Genomic DNA, 20,269 nt, shown 5'->3' with positions numbered 1-20,269 from the left:
CTGAATCTTTGAACTTCTGAAGAAAGAAAATGAAATACAGCCCTCCTCCAACGTTGCTTACCATCCAGTGCAAGAACATAACAATAAAATTGAACTTTGATTGTTGCGATCACACTGTACTTGTTTATTTAAAGGTCAACCATTACTCTTAGAAATAAACCCATTAAAATGTTGTGACATAAGGACGTAAATTACAATGCTTCTAAGTACGAAGTTATTATTTAAACATCAAATGACACTGAAGACATGACTAAAAACTAAATAAGATTCATTAGTATTCAGCTGGAAAAAACAAGATCAGAGAGTGAGTATGGTTTTTTGGAGCAGTCTGATACAGTTGGGCCTGAAAATTTGGAAAATTCATGAGGTTGTGTTTTTTAAAAAAATCTGTTATTTTCTGATATTCCGTTTCCTTTTTAAGATATGGATGGTCCTCTGAATGGTGACTTGGCTGTAGCCAGCCATCTCAAAATGATTTAGGTAGGAAAATGAAATGAAACAAGGCAGTTTGCAAGGGACCAAAAGGAAAGATGAGCTCAGACTGGAACAGATGCTGAGACAAGGTGCTTAAATGAATGAGGGAATGCAATATCTGTCATCAAAGTGTGAGCTAGTAGCGTGTGACCTATTTAGTCTAGTGAAACAAAGGCTGAGAGAGGATAAGCCTGCTGTCTATAAAGCCAGCCGGGAAAAGGGGTTTAAGCTTTGGGGAGGAAGAAGATCTGTTTAAGCAAAAGGATATGTAAAATCATGACTGTGAATACATTTAGTCTAAAAATGTAAGAACACTCAGGAAAGTCAAAGCTCAAAAATGCATATATTTAGCAGTGGACATAAAACATAAGAGGCAAGCCTTGCATTACTATAAAAGTGCAAAACAAAGGAAACTTACTTTTTTGTGGCGAAAAAACTGTCAAATGACGATGCTGAGACCTTTGTTGTTGTTTTATTTTTTAAGGCACTATTTTGGCAATTGAAAAGTTTTGATAAGGTGGCTAAGACACTTAACATTGTTGACAAGGATGTAAGACTTGTCTGGAAAACAGAAAGAACACTTTGAAAGCAGTCAGATTATTTATCTATTTTTGAAAAGGCTGGACTTGATAAAATTTACCAGGGCTGCTTGAAGTAAGGAGGTTTTGTTTGAGAATTATTGTCTAAAAGTAGGGATGGTAGTGAGAAAGAAAACCTGGAAAATCAAGGCCATGGATTTGGCTGGCTTATTTTCAGTTCCTGGAAAGAGGAAATGTGAAAGGCAATTATAGGCTATGAAAATCACCAAGACCAATGGCAGCTCTAATATTTGTAGCTGGTGGGTAGTGCAGCAGAAAATTTCATAATAGATGTGTATGTTTGTGTGAATGTGTGTGTGCATAAGGCAGCAAATATGCAAGAGGACACTAGCAAACAAAACAAGAACAGTGTAGCTTTCTATCTAGATCATATCCCCAAGGCAAGATTATTAAATTATTATACAAGAAGGAGAAAAAAATGGCCATTACCTTTTAAAGGACCTTGTCAATGCACCATTTTAATTAACAGCTCAGGTTGCCAAAGTTTCTTCTCTGTTGCATTTGGGGGTAAGCCAGGAAAATGCCCATGGACGGCCACTGCACAGGAGCAAGAGAGCAAAGAACTCCACAGCACATTTGCTGGTTTTATTTGTCAACTCAGAAAATCTGCTTCATTTAATCTCCTTGTAACAAGGGGGATCTAGGCACACGGTTATACGATAAATCCTCATAACTCACCTAAAAAAATAATACCACAGGACACCAGGGTGTCCACCAGTTTAGGTGCTCAGTCCCGTGTGTCATATGCCTGACTCTGCCACCCTGGAGCTAGCTGGGGAAATCCCCAGTGGGGTAACAGCACCAGCACAGTGTACTTCTTTCCCCAGTCTGTTGTGGAGCTGGGCTTGCTTGCAAGTGCACCATGTATGCTAAGCACAAGAGAGAAGTAAGACTCGAAAAGATTTTACCAAAGGTAAAATCCCCAGTTCTGGTGGGGATGGGCATCACTCTGCCAGGGTAAGAGTCACCCTTGATGGAGATCGTAACAGGAGATGATTAACTGCCATCATGGATTTGTCAAGAAAAAGTCACATAAAGCCAATCTAATTTTCTCCTATAAATAGTAAAGAGGACAGGTAAAGAGACAAGTAGGAGGTATACACATGATGCTAGTAAGACTCTCAAACTGTCTCACAGAATATTAATTTAAATAAGACAACAAATTCCAGATGAAACTTATTGGATGGGTCCAAACCCGTGTTTTAAAGTCATTCTTAGAGGTTGTCTACAAAACCTTTTTCTGTGTGTGGGTTGTATTACTAATGTTCATCTACAATTCAGTTGATGTAAGAGGGAGTAGTTTAATTAATTGCTCAGATGACATCATTGGTTGTTCCATATGTGTTGTATTAAAATGATCTTGAAAAATTGAAATGCTCCCAGATACTATACGATGCAATTTAATATGGAAATTTGAAATTCTATCAATAGGCAAGAAAATTATTTTCATACATATGGGATGGAGAAAGAATAAATAACTTACAATACCATCAAAAGAATTTGTGGGTCATATTGTGATCAGAAACTGAACTTAAGCCAATTGTGTCTTACTGTTGCAAACATTCAAATATCATATTGGCATGTTTGGGCATAAGACCTGAAGTAATAAAAGAGAAATAGTCTTATATTGTATTCATGGCTTGAAGACCCTCAGCAAGAATTATATTGTTAGTTTTGATCACCATGTGACCAGCTGAGAAGAGATAAGATGAAAGCAATAAGGATGCTCAAATGTTTACAAAAAGTGGAATACTACAAGGAAAGTTTAAGAAAACTGGGGTTAGTTAGACTAAAGAAAATAAGATAAAGAAAAAGATTATAATATTTGAAAAATGCATACAAAATACAGAGGAAGAGAATAAAAATTTCCTTGTGACACAGAAGTATTTTATTTAAAGCAGCAATGAGTGAAGTTTATGTTGGGTATTAAGAAAAATGTTCTAACAGTACATACAGGTGAAGCACCAAAATAGATCACTTTTAAAGTCTCCAAAAATTGAAAGATTTAAATATTATCTAAACAAATATGTTTCAAGAGCAATAGAAATAAACTTTGCCTTGGGACACTGGTACTGCTTAAGTGGAAATATCTTCCAGAATTGTTTACCTATGGAAGAGGAAAAAGATATAGGAATGTTTGGCATACCTTTCCAAGCAGAGTCATGGTGTCAGAAATCTCAAACATTTTAAGATGGAGTTTGACACATCTGTGGAAAAGATGGTCTTGCTCTTGATTTCAGAGTATGTACCCTGTTTTTCAAGCAGGTAATCAGGGCAGTTCTGCAAAACTTGGCTTTGATACCTGTTTTCAGTCAGCTTCATCTGAAGCCTACTGAAGACAATGGAAAAATTCAGACTTCACTCGGGTTTTACCAAGCCTCCTCGAGTACTTGACAACTCAAGCAGCTCAATTGAAGGGAGTACCAATTTGAAGAGTATAGGACTCCTCACTCAAAATGTGAGTGGTAGCACTTAGCCTTGAATGATTAGCTGAAGATCACTTCAGTTTTATATCATAAATGAATATGAAACAAGTGAAAGACGGACTTGAGGCTAGGAGTTTAAAATGAGTTTGAAAGTGTAATGACCATATCCCAGTGACTTTCAAAGGAACTGCAACTTTATTACCTTAACTACCTTTGAGCACCACATGTCACACAAGCAGTGTAAGAGTTGTGATTTAAGATGCAGAATGTCCTTTCTTTGGGATCCACAGACACACAAAGTCCAGCTTAATTCCATTTCAAGAACATACCAAGTTAGTTCAAAGTAATTGCCTTAATCTCAGGTCAGAAAGGATTTAGGTAGGCACACATGTTTCTGAGCAAAATTGTAAATTGCAGTGATAAACTGCAAAGATCCCAAAGCATCAACGGAAGGTTTTGGAAAATTCCAGGGGTATTCTATAGCAAAATGCTCTGTCTTAAAAATTGTTCAGAATATTTTGTTATTTTAAAAATTGATTTTCAGTTGTACATCCTAATCTGAATTTTATTTTCTAAATATAGCTGGTCAATTCTCAGATTTCAAGATTTATGTTAATTCCAAATATGAATACATTTCATTGTGCGTTACTTGAATTGCTTCATTTTGATTTTATAACATTTCCAGCATTTTTGTGTTTATATTCCATTTAAATTGAGAAATACAGAGTGTCATTCTCCCATATAATACATCCAAAGGATTTCTTTGTAGTGTATTTAAACCCTCAGTAGAGATTGTGTACCACCTTTTTTTTCAGGGTGCATCAAGCCTTATTCCTGATTAGGGATTATTCACTGGTGATGTTATTTAACTTCACCGTAACGTGGATCCCAGGATTACACTACATGTGTTTTACAGTGTTTTATTTCAGACTGACTGTGATCTAATCTCTTTAAGTCAATGCCTTTAGCAGCTGAAGCACATTCAGTGTGCTCCTGGACAGCATCTTCCTGTCCAGCTTCATGCATAAAGAATTCACTTTGTGCACTCTGAGATCCCTCTGTGATTTGAACGGATGTGAGGAGAATCGGAAATTCTCTTCAAAAGTGCATGCCTGGTCTGAAATAAACATTAATGTACAAACACCCTATGAAAGGTGATTCCCAAGTGTAATTGTTGTTAAGGAAGAGAAAAATATCTTTGAAAAAATGTCCAAGGGAAATTAAAAATGAGATTTATGGTTTCATTTAGTCATTTATGAAACATAATTTAGAGTGAAGGGAGCTAACTGTGTTGCAGTATAAAACAATGAGGCCATTTTCAGTTGAAAACAAGTATTAGTAATTGCTGTAGATATGTATAAGCTAATGTGTGAATTCTACAATGTATTATAGAGAAAGTAATTAATGCTGTGATCAGTGGCACAAAGACCAACTGAAGATGAATCATCAGTGGTGACTCCCAGGGGTCAAGAGACATGGACATATTGGAGTGAGTCCAATGAAGGGCCATGAAAATGATTCAGTGATTTGGAGAATTTGACATATGAAGAGATGCTGAGAGAACTGGTGTTGCTCAGCATCAACAAGAGAAGGCTCAGGGGGAGGCTGGTGGATCTTATCAATGTGTACAAATACCTGACTGGGGGCGGGGATGGAAACGTGACAGAGACAGACTCTTACGGGTGCCCAGTGACAGTACTATGGCTATGGGCACAAACTGAAATATGGAAAATTACATTTAAACATAAGAAATTATTGGTTTTGCTATGAGGGTGACTGACGGTTAGAACAGGTTGCTTAGAGAGTTGTGCAGTCTCCATTCTCAGAGATATTTAAAACCCAGCTGCACATGACCCTGACCAAGTTGCTGTAGCTGACGTTGCTTTGAACAGGGGTGTGGACTAGACAGTCTCCAGAGGCCACTTCTGACATTACCCATTCTGTGATCCTGTGATTCACTCACCACGTACTTTGTTCACTTTGTATCACAAGGAAAAAAAAATTGTATGTGTTTGCATTCTCGCAGAGCACAGTGTCCAGGAATTACAACTTCTACCTAAGGGTAACTGAAATTCAAAACACCTGAGAGTGTATTTTCCAAGAAAATGATTTACAGTGTAGGTACCTTAAACTAACCTTTCAGTAAGACGTGTCTCTTCATAAAAGCTTACTATGTGATGCAGAAGTAAAAAGCATTACTTTGAAACAGGGGCCTTTCAGCTCTTTTCTTTTTATACCTGTTGCTTTTGAATTTGCAGTGACTGTAATGTTTTTGAAAACTGTCTTTTACTTGTTTGAAGTAATCAAAATTCTATTATTGACTTGCATTTGTGAAGTTTAGTAGTCAGCAATGTAGTCTTCCAATGGTCAGAGAAATCCTGTCTGTAACAACTACTATTGTTTATATTTTTTGATACATTTTCATTAGCTTTCAGTACAGCAGCCTCTAACTTGCAGCACTATGTGACTACCTACTTTATACTAATAGGTAACTGATGTTGCTGTAAGATGTCTTTCTTTAAATTTACTATATCCACAAACTATTGGATACTTATTCTAAACACAACCTGTTGCTCTGTGGACTTCTCAGTAGCATTTCTCTCTCAAAAGTTGTCTGAAAAGCCTATCAAAAACACCATCAGCAAAGACAACAACAAAAAGTTAGAGCTTTTTAATGAAGCACCAGGGTACACTGGAGTGGACTCCAGAAAGTCTAAATGATAACTATTGATTACCACATTTTGCTTTTTACGTGCCAAGTTTCTAATAAGTCAAGTACAGAAAAAACAGTTGTACAAGTATTCATAGTACGTGACAGAAAGGAGGCCTAACGCTGACTGAAGTAAATTAATTAGAAGATACATCAATACAATTACTAATATCAGCTCTACAAGTTATCCAGAAGTTATTCACAGAAAGTTCTGAAAACTGCTTTTAATGATGCACTTGTATGTGATTTACTACTGTTGGATGAAGCCTAGGGGATTTGAGAGCCTACATTGCTTTGTTTAGATATCTAAGCAGTATTGCTCAACTTGAGGCAAATTCTCACATGGCCAATATCGCCATTGTGAAAAAAATGCTTGGAGGCGTAACATTTTAGAAGGAACTTTTCTGTTTTAAAAAGATAATGTAGAATTTGCTGAAGAAGAGAGCGCAATATGATGCAAATAGTACAAAAAATTTATAAGCAATCTTTTTTTGAAAATTCAGATTCATCTTTTATCTTACATAGAATGATCTAAATATAATATTCATTAATATATCTTTGGTTATATTTCAGAATAGTTCACTTGTTTATTGGCATGTTAAAAACAACATGATGCCAGAGGAAATTTGCCTTCATTATTCTCCAATGGAAAGCCGCCGTTTTCAGTTACACCCATGTATCTATACAGACATTTAAACAGACACAGAGAGCAGAATTTTCTGCTAGATTTATTAAATAAGATCTCAATGCAGGGGAAAAAACCCACGAACTTTAAAGCAGATTCTTTAAAATAAGCCTATACCTGATATGTGTTCATTTGGACAACGGATGATTCATGAAATGAGATCTTAATTATTTTAACGGAAGACTTGACAACTTGTTTTTCATTTTCACGGTTGCTACTTTTGTACCCCATGTAAAAATTTAACCTTACAGAAAATATTACTGTAGAGAGACTATAAAACCAGAAAAAAAGCAGTAGGCTTGCCCCTGAGAAGGAAATCTCACCAAGATGTGCGCATCACTGGTTTGATGCATAAGAATTGATAAAATCATGCTCTGGTTGCCTGCCTGGCAGTTCCTCTACTCATTGCGAGTTTTCCTAGAGGTGGAGTATTGCACTGGCCATGGGACGGTTGCTGCGGTTCCCTCAGCCTTGCTACTCTTGTGCTGCCAGACTGGCAAGGTGAGTGCCTGACGCGTGCTGCCAAGCACACTGGGAAGAAGCCAGCGAGTCTTCTCAGGACCTGCACTCCAATGGGGTTCTTAGGGGTCTGGAAAAGAGTCCATTGTTCCATCTTGAAAAATAAAAGTTGATGAGACTGCAGATCAATTAGAGAGCACAAGCCAACTAAAAAAATTCAATCTAAGTGTAGTACATTACCAGCAAAACAGTGATAATCAACCCCTAGGCCTATTCCTTTCCCTATTTTACATGTTTTTCAAAATTAGGAGAAAATCATTGAAGCATTCAGTTGTACTTGGGTATTTTGAGAGAGTTGGGGGTTTTTATCTTGTAAAATTGAACTTGGAATTAGGGATGGAACTGATGCACAATCCTATACCTGGGACTGAGACCATAATGAGTTTCAAACGTAAACATGGATTCCAAGTTAGCAGCTGTTCCCTATAAGATATATTGCAATATTCAAGAAAATAAATTTTCAATTCAAATATCTTCCATTGAAGGAATTTAAAATAAAGACATGGTTTTGCAGGGTTTGGGGTTATTTTTGGCTTTGGGTGATTTTTTCTTGGTAGATAGGTTACTCCATTTTTTAGACCCTTCCCCAGAAATCCCTATATTCTTCTTTGAGTGAAGAAGAACTAGCTGAAAAATCATTCCAATTCTATGCATTTATCTTTTAAATTGACCCCTGGAGTCGAACACAATCATTCGGAGTGCACTCTTCTTTCTCTGAGGGTGTCGACCTCTGATCAGTTAGACACTAAAACGTTAGAAAAGGAAGGCACCTTGCGTCATCCAATCTACCCTCCTTTAGTTTAAAACCATTACCCCTTGTCCTGTCACTAAGGGCCCCAGTATAAAGTCTCTCCTTCTTGCTTATAAGCCCCCTTTAAGTATTGAAAGGTCACAATAAGGTCTCCTATGAGCCTCGTCTTCTCCAGGCTGAACAACCCAAACTGTCTCATCCTGTCCTTATATAGGGGAGGCGTTCCATCCCTCTGATCATTTTCGCGACAATTCTCTCATCCTGTTCTAACAGGTCTATGTCTTTCCTTTACCAGAGACTCCAGAGCTGAATGCAGTACTCCAGGTGGAGCCTCACCAGAGCAGACTAGAGGGGGATAATCACCTCCCTCAACCTTATGGCCAGACTTTGTAGGAATGTGTCTGAGAGGAAATGGTCATGTGAGCCAGCCTCCCTGCTATGAGAGATTAGATTAAGAGCAAAACAGGTGGTAGAAGATGGAATTAGTACATGGGAAAAATGGGAACCGAGAAGGTAGAAAACATGTTGTGCTAATGACTAAGCAAATTACTATGTGAATTCTTGTAACCAATCTGATGTGTGAATGAACTGCATGGACAGCACGTGGACAGTGTAACTAGCTAATCAGAAATAAGCAAGTGGCATGTCCGGCTAGTACACAGGGTATAAAAGATGATGATCTGTGCTTAATAAACGGCTTCTGTTGATTCACATTGGATCGTCTGGAGTCCAGTTATTTCTCCTCAAGACTTCTTTTTATGCAGCCCAGGATACAGTTGGCTTTCCAGGCTGCGAGCGCACATTGCTGGCTAATGTCCAACTTTTCATCCCCCAGTCTCCCCAAGTCCTTCTCAGCAGGGCTGTTTTCAAACCATTCATCACCCAGCCTATATTTACACTGGGCACCTGATACTTTTCCGGCAGTCGATGGTTTTCCATAGCCTCAAAATTTATGTAAGTGTATAAAACATGCAAAGAACAACACAGTGTCATATTGATAACCTTATATTCTGATGAAGAGGGTGTAACCACTTGGCTGTATAACCACTTGGCTATATTTTACCTCGGGGAAATCTAAAAAGCCATAGTTAGTATGTTAAAGACATGCTATGATGTCCTGTGCCTGAATCTTTGACACCAATTTACTCGGCCATAAGTCTACTAGCAATATTTTGACCGCCTGGTGCTGTTATATCAATTCTACTAAATTCTAATACCCGGTAATTCTAGGAAAGTGTGATACTCATTCAATGGTGTGCGCTGGTCATGAAAATAAGCAAAAAGTATTAATCAAATCCTCCTCACCTGACCTCTCTGACAAGGAGCATCAGACACATGGTTCTGATTTACTCCATATGTTCCTACTACATATACGTGAACATATAATTTGTCTGTTTGAGTTAATTATAGTGTGAATTTTGGGGTATTGTAATTATCGCTATATATGTAATTATATATAATTCTGTAAATATCTATACTTTATTAGCTATACATATAACCATATGTACTATACACATTGTTTTCCCATATTCTACCTATACTGTTCATGCTGTGCTATGTTTAATGTCTGTCTGTTACTAGACTGAGGAACACTGGATATAGTAAAAAATGATGGTTAAATTATAATACAGAAGGTCTGAGAATGAGAAGTGCCAGTTTTGACACTCCAATAAAATGTGTATAATTTAATAAATTATAGAGCACCGATTCTAGCTCTATCTAGCGGTTGTATCACTGCATTAAACAGTCTTATGCTCATTCTTTCTGATCACACTAACTTAGGAAGACTCAACTGTCACATAAAGGAAAATGTAAACTGTGCTAGTTATGTGGTGGATCGGCTGTTTTTCAGATGGGATGTAAAACAAGACCTTATTTTATAACTTCCAAAGCTCCTATGACACTTTATGGTTCATGACAAAATACCAAAATTGGACAAATAAATACTGTAGATCTCATTTCTCTGAGACTATCAATTTACGTTGCAGCTTCTAATTAAAACCAAACCCTATACTTTTAGGTTCCTTGACAGGTGTATTATTTGAAGAAAGGTGATAAAAATCTTGTATGTCTTCTGCCTCATACAACTCAGGTGGTTTCATTTCAATTTAGTAATTAATATTTATAATTGCCTTGGAGATTATTTGATGAAACGTGGAATGCGGTAGCAACCAACTACCATTGCTGAAATTGTTAATTAATCTGACAAATAACATTCTTCTTTGGTTTTTCATTCGGAAAAAAAACAGTGTAGATGAGGTATGCTTGACTTCTTGCCATTAGAAATATCAGTTGTCATCTATGTCATCATTAAGAGCTCACTAGAGAGATTACTAGATATGTACTTTACTGATATTTATTGTTAAAGAAGAAAAAGCAAGCAATTAGAGATGAGGTACAGTAAAGACAATTATATAATCATAGAATCATTTAGGTTGGAAAAGACCTTTAAGATTATCAAGTACAACTGTTAACCTAGCATTGCCAAGTCCACTACTAAGCCATGTCCCTAAGTGCCATATCTACACATCTTTTACATAACTCCAGGGATTGTCACATAACCAGTTCCCTGGGAAGGCTGTTCCAATGCTTGGCAGCCCTTTCAGTGAATAAATTTTTCCACATATCCAATCTAAACCTGCCCTGGTGCAGCTTGAGGCCATTTCTTGTCGTATCGCTTGTTACTTGGGAAAAGAGACCAACCCCCACCTTGCTACAGTCTCCTTTCAGGTGGTTGTAGAAAGCAATAAGGTGTCCCCTCAGCCTCCTTTTCTCCAGGCTAAGTTCCCTCAGCTGCTCCTTATAAGACTTTTGCTCTAGACCCCTCACCAGCTTCATTGCTCTTCTCTGGACCCACTCCAGCACCTCAACGTCCCTCCTGTAGTGACGGGCTGAAAACTGAACACAGTACTCAAGGTCTGGCCTCACCAGTGCTGAGTACAGGGGGACAATCACTTCCCTAGTCCTGTTGGCCATGCTATTTCTAATACAAGCCAGAATGCTGTTGGCCTTCTTGGCCACCTGGGCACACTGCTGGCTCACATTCAACCACCTGTTAACCAGCGCCCCCAGGTCATATTCCACCTGGCAGCTTTCCAGCCACTCTTCCCCAAGCCTGTAGTGCTGCATGGGATTGTTGTGACCCAACTGCAGGACCTGGCGCTTGGCCTTGTTGAATCTCATGCCATTGGCCTTGACCCATTGATACAGCCTGTCCAGATCCCTTCTTTACAGCCTTCCTACCCTCAAGCAGATCAATGATCCCACCCAACTTGGTGTCATCTGCAAACTTACTGAGGGTGCACTTGATCCCTTTGTCCAGATTATTGATAAAGATATCAAAGAGACCTGGCCTCAATACTGAGCCCTGGGGAACACCACTTGTGACTGTCCTCCAACTGGATTTAACTCCAATTACCAAAACTCTTTGGACCCACCCATCCAGACAGTTTTTTACCCAGCAATGCATACATGCATCCAAGCCACGAGCAGCCAGTTTCTCCAGGAGAATGCTGTGGGAAACGGTGTCAAAGGCTTCACTAAAGTCTAGGTAGACAACATCCAAAGCTTTTTCCTCATCCACTAAGCGGGTCACCTCATCATAGAAGGTTAGTCAAGCAGGTCTTGCCTTTCATAAACCCATGCTGACAGGGCCTGATCACCTGGTTGTGCTGTATGTGCCACATGATGGCACTCAAGATGGTCTGCTCCATAATCTTCCCCAGCACCGAAGTTTTTTTCATCTGTTTCAGACCAGATGGTACATGAAGACATTTGAACTTCAGTGGTGTTGTAGCAGGTGAAGAAAGGTTGTTCAGAAGCAAGGAGGATCCCTAATTGATCCTGTGGCTGCAGGAACCTTTCATATCCAATGAGCTACTGCAGACACTATACAAGGTAATTTACTTTAGCATTGGATCTCCCTAGACAGCTTGGGTTATTTTCCCACATTGGACGTCAGAGGTTGACATCTTGATTCATACTATGGCAGCATAGGTTTAACCACAGTCCTAGCTTCTAGAGAATATGCTCTATTAAAATGCAGCAGTTTAGCAATGAAACAGATTGGATTCAGGCCTTAACTGGCTCCTTGGCCCCAAGCTGTCTAAGCAATAATATACAAACGTACGAAATCGAAGCTAACAAATAGGGCAATCAGATAGAATACGGTGACTTATAAATAAACAACAGCAATGCTCCTGAAGAAAACACTACCCATGAATAGCTAACAGACGTAATATTTTAAGAGAGAGCAAGAGAAGTATAAAGTTGCCAAATAGAATCATTCAAAAGTTACTGTAATTTGCCCCCTTATGCATATGTATTAAGTATTACATGGAATCTATGCATTTACACCATTTCCCCACACACACTCATATTATTTAGTATATGGAATGGATGGTGTTTACTTAATGAGCAGCTATTCAAGATTTTGTTTCCCCCATGTGGCCCCAGGATTTATTTATAATGGTAAAGTCAAATCTGCTTTAAAGGCAGAATTATTAATTTTCTCATGGTCTAAGCCACTCTCCAAAGAAGTACCTGAATGCTTTACAAGCACAGTGTTTGTCACAATCCTGTCAGGTTTTTAATCCATTGTCTTCTTTAAAACAGTTTTGAGAAGACTTCTACTCTGGAACAAAAGTTCTATTTTAGTTTCAATTTTACATCACAAATTACCAAAACAAGGAAGAGAGACAGTGTACAAATTTTCAGTTTTCATAATGAAATCTGTAAAAGTAGAAAAATCTGGAAAAGGTGAGGTACATGAGGTCATTTCCTTAGGGAAACGCTTCTCAGGGAATGAAGCAAGTGTCAGGCAGTTTTAAAAAAAGGAAATGCAATCAATCTTCCCATTGATTTATATTTATCCTTATCTAATTCTGTATATAATTTAAATTTAAATCTATCTACCATATACTGGTACAATTTCCATTCACTGGAAATTAAAATCCAGTTGTTTACCTCATGCTGAATTATTCTATTTACAGATACTTCATTTATGATTAATCAGAAATTGCAATTGAGTGAGCTAGGTATATTCATTAATAATGCACATTGATGGAGCCCACTAATCCCAGCCCACAGATTTTAATGACCTCAAACTCCCTCACTGTGTATGAGTAGATATTTTGCTTCCAAACAGGTGGGGTTCTTTTACCTCACTTTCTACTCAACCCTGTAATTGGCTACTCAATTCTTAATTAATATTAATGACTCGGTTTACCCTGGAGAAAATATTCAACAAAGCAAAAGCTACCAATTGCACATGGCTCATTAAAGTCACCCTACTTTAAGTATTTGAGAGGATACTTCACAAACATAACTAACTCATTGAACTAGCTACATCACCTTCCTCCTTCAGTGTTTCCATGTTCTATACAAAAGCGGTTTACTTTATATGTAGGAATGTATTTAATCTTGTGCCTTAGCCACCATCAAAGCACACTCATGAAATTTAAATTTTCATCCTGTATTATTGAGAACTAAAATCATAGATATAGATTAAAATAGACATAAGGTGGAAGGAAGAATTGATTTTTGAAATAAATTTAAAAGGATTAAGGAAAATACCTTAGTTGAGTTGTGCATGTTCTCTTCAGTAAATACCAGGTTCAATGAACATGTCCTGCCAAATCCAGAACTTTACCTGCATGAATCAGTACTAATTGCACAAACAGACAAGAAAATAAGCAAAATCTTTAAATTCAGCAATCTTCTACTTCCCTGGAAGTCTCAGACCTGAGTTAGAAAAGTTTTCCAAGACAGGCTATAGAAAACATGCAGAAAAACAAGATCCACACATCAGCGTGAAGGCCGCTTGGGCAAGTGAGCAGAAAATGCTGAAGAGAATCCCACAGCTTATATGTATTTAGATGTATTTTGGTACTCAGATACTCTTCTATATTAATATCAGACACCTGTATATACCAGGATATGCATCAGTGAAGCATCTCCAGAAGTTCTATGTCCCAATCAAGCCTGACCAATGTCCCAAAGCAAAAGGATGATTTTTTTGTCAGTCCATGCACCGAGGACGCAGAGGACCTGTGTTCAGGCCTGTCCACTGCCTAACTTATAGCAGAGGCATGGACTCCGACCCTGACACAAAGACTTCGGTGGTTTGGGTCATACCCAGAGGTGTGAATTTACTCATTTTCGGAATATAGCCCTGGGGTGGTATAGGAAGAGGGGGGTGATCTAAAAAGAACGGCAGATGGTGAATAGTGGGAATCGGATGTGTGAAGACTCACATCAAGGTCAAGGTGAAAAATGTCACTGTCTCAGACTCCAAAAGAAAAACATGTTTGGATAAGGTAGTGGCAGGGGAGGTAATACTGGCAGACACAGCCCAAATTTTTTTAGACTATCAACTGAAGCCAAAAAAGGACAGGGATTACAGTGTTTTTAAAGATAAATCTGCAGGAAGTAGTCTGCACCCATAAGAAACTTTAAGGTTGCAGAGACGAGGGCATTACCTTCGCCGCTATCAGCCCAGCTGCCTGGGATAGCAGGAGAGAAAGTGCTTGCAACGCCCACGCAGCATCTCAGAATGTCAATGCGGTGTCTGCTCGGCTCTCCTCCGCTCAGCTCAGGGTCATCCCTGGAAAAAATCCTCCCTGTTTCAAGCACAGAACTAATTACTTCTACATTGCTGGACAGAGAAAGGAGCAAAATGCCCAATTGCTTCTGGAGTCTCAGGAGGAGCAGAGCCTCACTAATATCCCTCTGCACCTGCAAGAGTGACAGGCCACTTTATAAGCTTCAACATTGATTAGCTGCTATGGGTATTTTTTTCTCTCTGTGTGAACATAAGCACTGGCTGGTTCCAAGCAAGGAACTGAAGAATTACATCTATTTACTGTCAGTGTATATTTCCTATCGCTCCCAGGAAAGACTTTAATTTGGAACACACAGGCAATCATTTTTGCCAAGTGGCCTTATTATGATTATTATTCGTTGTATACTACTCTCAACACATTTATGCTGAGATCTGGGCCTACCTAAATGACCTTGCGGTAAACGGAATCACTCCACTCCCAGAGAGGAAAGTCCTTTTTCTTTTTGATGAGTGGTTTGGATATTTCTGAACAATTAATCATAGATATCTACATTTTCCAACTTTACTCTTCAGAGAAGCTTTTGGTTTTATCAATAAAGTTTAGGCACTTCACTGGAACAAATTAGAAATTTATTTGACAACTGTATGCTTTTATTGTAGTTTTGGTATGCTCACCAAGGATAAGTTTTATGCTATAAGTTCTTAATTGATATTGCTTTTATTTTATTAATAGTTGGCAAACAAATAGTGATTTATTTCTGGCTCATAACAGAAAACCAATGCCAAAAATAATATAAGAATGACAAATACAGGAAAATCAAGGACATAAACAGTAGAATGCCTTTTGTATTCTAATTGAGTTTCTACTACATCCAGTTGGTTTCACTGAAGACAGGTCTAGACTGGTATCCTAAAAACCTTTCAGCAGAACAGTCTAAAATTGCAAATACAAATGTGAAAACAATAAAGGAGTTGGAAGCAACTTTGTGCACTTTAATGTACTTAAAGAAAACTGTGCTTCCACTTATGACCTTAGCCAGCATAAAAATTCATGTATATTTATAGCCCTTTAGAAAGCATGTTCCCTTAGTGGCAGCAAGGCTCAATGGAAGAATTCATGGTGTAATAGCATAACGTGCTAATAGCAACATCTATACCTGGCCGAGCCTGCTAATTGTGTCCCTCTGGATACGGGGGCCTCATTTGAACACATTCCGATTGTCCTACCCTGCATATGCCTGGAGCTATTCCAAGCTCATTCCCCTTCATATATGCTCTAAAAATAAACTCAGAGTATTGCACTTCATTCATTTAAAAGCACTTACAATCGGTATGCTCAGTTTGGGGATTTAGTAATGTGAAAAACTACAGGTACAGTGTAGTTGCTTTCCAGATAGCTTCTAGGTACAATTCCAGAATGAGGCAATTAACTACCTATATAATTATGCTGAACACATTCACAGTGCAGTGGAACTTTCCTTACAAGCACACATAATCTAGATGACCTTAGTGTCTTAGTACAGTGGACCTTACTGTCCTGTGATGCCTATCTCACATGAAGAATATACGTAGGAATAGCTTACTACTGCTGCTATTTTAACATCTCATTTCTCTGCATTTGTAGCAATGTATTGAGGCTACTAGCTAAGAAGTTGTGCCCCATTTGGCATATTAAGCTTACATACATTAAGAAATTCCTCCCCAGGGAGTTCTGAGACAAAAAAGAACAGGTGAACAGCCTCTATGTCAATGAACAGCTGGAGCGCATGGAGCTCTGCCTGGGGATGGATGAGGAGCAGACCGAGAGCTTATGGGTCAGGATTAAAGGGAGGGCAGGGAAAGGTGGTATTACAGTAGGGGTCTGCTACAGGCCACCTGAGCAGGGAGATTGAGCGGATGAGGCCCTCTATAGACAGATAACAGCAGCCTCACATTCACAAGCCCTGGTCCTCATGGGAGACTTCAACCACCCCAGTATCTGTTGGAGGGACCGCACAGCAGGGCATAAGCAATGCAGGAGGTTCCTGGAATGCGTTGATGATAACTTCCTTCTCCAAGTGATAGGAGAGCCAATGAGGAGAGGCACCATGCCGGACCTTGTTCTCACCAACAAGGAAGGGATGGAGGGGAACGTGAGACCCAATAGGAGCCTTCCCATGCTTAACGGGAGCCTACAGGAAAGTTGGAGAGTGTAGTGATAGGACAAAGGGCAACCATTTTAAACTGAAAGAGGGTAGATATAGATTAGATATAAGGAAGAATTTCTGTTAGGGTGGTGAGACACTACAACAGGTTGTCCAGAGAAGCTGTGGATGCCCCATCCCTGGAAGTGTTCAAGGCCAAGTTGGATGGGGCTTTGAGCAACCTGGTCTAGTGGAAGGTGTCGTTGGCCATGGCAGGGGGCTTGGAACAAGATGATCTTTAAGGTCCCTTCCAACTCTAACCATTCTATGATTCTATGAATACCAGAAGCAGAGAGGAACAGCTGTGGATACTGGAGGGTCTGCTCTGTGTTGCCAGCTGCAGTGACAGCACACTGGCAACGCAGCCATTACTTTTAAAAAGCATAGTTGTCATATCAGTGATTCCTATGGCTTTTGAGCTTTTTGACGTGTAAAAGCAGCATGTGATATAGTGGGCTTCAGTATCGGAATGGTTAAAGTGCTTAAAATATTATCTGAAGTATTGCTTAATAGAAATACTGCAGTTCCCAAACATTTTTGTTAACTTTTCCCCAAAATAAATGAATTCCTTAAAATCCACTTTGGACAGATTCTCGCTTTTTCTCACACTTGGGAAACCATTTATTAAGGAACAGAAGAACATCAATCTTATCAAACCAGATGGGCAGAGATACACACTTGATGCACTCTGATACACAGAGATAACACAGGCTCAAGAGGTATGATGCTGGACATATATGGATGGTGGAATTAGAAATAGCTTCTACTGCCTTAATACATAAAAAGTTGATTTTCCTATCAGTTGCACAGGTGCAAATCTCAGCTGTTCTTGAAATTGCAGGACTGTAACTGACAGCAAAATTTGGTCCATCAAAAATAGTTATAGTTTGTATTGTAGCCACCTTACAACAAGCACTGTCCTTTAGAAACAACCCTTTGAAATTGAATGTTCTCTCGCTGCCTTTTATCAGAGAACAGCAGCCTGCCAGAGCTCTCTGCAGTTTCCCAGGGGTGCCTGCAGACATTACAAGACATGAGCAGGTCAAGGCACATTAAAACATGAGAAAATCCTGGACAGATCACACACAGAATTTACCTTTAATTGTCCTCTTCAGGCAAATGTTCTTGCATAAATTCAACTACATGCGCACCTGCCAGCAAGTTTGTAGAGTAAAAAATAAATCTCTTTCAGGGTTGAATAGTAAATCCAGACTAGATCAGATAGACTGGAAATATAGCGACATCAAGAATTTCTTACTATTCCTGCTGTTGGGGAGGAACATACAAGAAGGAACTGAAATACCACTTTGAAGGGGAAGATGCACGACCATGCAATAGTTAAGGCTATCTTTGCAGGTATTTAATATTTGGGCTTTGTAAGCCTTAATGTGTATGGACATATTTAAATGGACCTGTTTCTGTGCAGGCCTTTACAAATGGTGTCGACTTGTAACCTTTTCAAAAGTGCTTAGGCAGTATAGGACCCTCATTTTTGAAACAGACTTAAGCTGAGATTTAGCAAAAATGCATAGAAGCCTCAAGGAACATAAATGATTTTTTTTGACAGGATCGTTCCATTGAGGTCATTAGTGTAAATGGCAGTGCGAAAGAGCACTCACAAAAGTTAACTTTAGCCTAACAAAGCTCATTTTCCCAGTCACCCTGCACAGCCAATGGGAAAGAAAACTCCTCCAGAAAGTGATTAGGAACAAGTGGTGTGTCTGTATTAAAGGATGCGGTGAGTGAGCCCAGCCTCCGCTCTGGGGTGAGAGCAGGAACCCCGCTCCACTCCTGAATTTCCCTGGTAAGAAAACACGGTTCAAGGCATTGAAAGGCCCCAAGCACTCAGAAAGTGAAGGGAATCAGGCTGGAGGGCTGGGGTACTTGAAAAATGCTTTAGGTAGTGAATGCTGATGTGTAGCAGATAATTGTGTGTGTGTGTGCATGTCTGAAACTGAATGTTTGAACTCCCAAGCATAACTATGCTGCCTGCTACCTACAGCTGATACAGGCTAGTTCTGAATTTTGATAACACCTGTACTACAAAGAAGTGTCTCATCCTGAATCATTTATGTAGCAAGAGACATGAGGCAGGACCACCAGTTAGGAGGCTGTTCACATGTTGTGCTTCTGCAAACAGAGTGTTCAAATGGAGAAAAACAGTCTAGAAAGTGGGGAGAAGACTCAGAAGGAGAAGACCTAGAAATGCACCAACAAACACACTATGACGCCTGAGATCCACAGCTGTGGGCAGCTTCACGGCACACAGATGACATGACTCTGCCAACTTTCCCAGCAATGGGAAATAAAGACTTGAGTGAATGTGGCTTTAGAACATGTGTGAGTGTGTGAAAATCAAGAACATTAAAAGCCTGAAGCTTGGAAGGTCTTAAATAAATCCCAGTATTCAAATCCATACAGGTTGTCATCCATTCTGCCTCACCCATGACAAGGGTTCACCATGAAGAACCATTCAGGATCAACAGGCCTCGCACTGTCTTCTGGAAAATGTTTTCAGTCTTGATGGGTGGTAAGGGTGCCCAGCAAAGTCAGTCGTTGTCCGTGTCAGTAATGCTCTGCATTCAGAGGACAGAGGGGGAGTCTCAAAGCGCATCATGCCAAGCAATGTAGTTGTTCGTAACATTCTGAAGTAGTGTGATGGCTAGTTTTGACATTGGCATATCTGAATACATTTCTATCGTTATTTTGGTTAGTGATACTTTTTCGAGATTACTTGCATTCAGCTGCAGAAAAAAATTCAGTCTGTTCAGGTGGTTTGGACCGGAGATCAGGGATAAGCAACAGGAACAGTTTCAGTTTCATATTATGGGTTTGTTTGTTTGGTGGTGACTTTTTTCTTTGTTTTGGTGTTGTTCTGCTGTGGTTTTCACTTGAAGCTTACCAGGTTAAAACCAAATTGCTATAAAAGAAGGGATTAGATCTTGAGATTCAAAACTATGGACTTTTGAACAATTCTGCTGCACTCTTGAGCTTATGCTCTGAGATTTCCACCCTCTGTATGGTTTCCATAATTGCAATGTTCAATCATCTCATAGACATTATTTCAGTGTCTTATTGACTGAAATTATGCCTCCTATTCGCATCTGATAATGGTTCAGGTTTTGATTCATACAATTCAGACACTTCACAGCAGTAGCAGCAAGAGAAGCACATTGTAATTATTTTGCAATCCCTTTGTTGCTGGTGTCATTTTATCTCTCATCCCTGCATGCTCTTTTTCTATGTACACATCCCATAATATATACTTAGTATTAGAAACTAGGAAACAACTATGGAATGGGGGTCACGTTAAAGTCATGTGTTTTGACCTAACTGTTTTGTTATCACCAAAACCACTTA

This window comes from Chroicocephalus ridibundus, chromosome 2 (assembly GCF_963924245.1).
Source record: "Chroicocephalus ridibundus chromosome 2, bChrRid1.1, whole genome shotgun sequence".
NCBI lineage: Eukaryota > Metazoa > Chordata > Aves > Charadriiformes > Laridae > Chroicocephalus > Chroicocephalus ridibundus.
Note: the sequence above shows the minus strand (reverse complement) of the source record.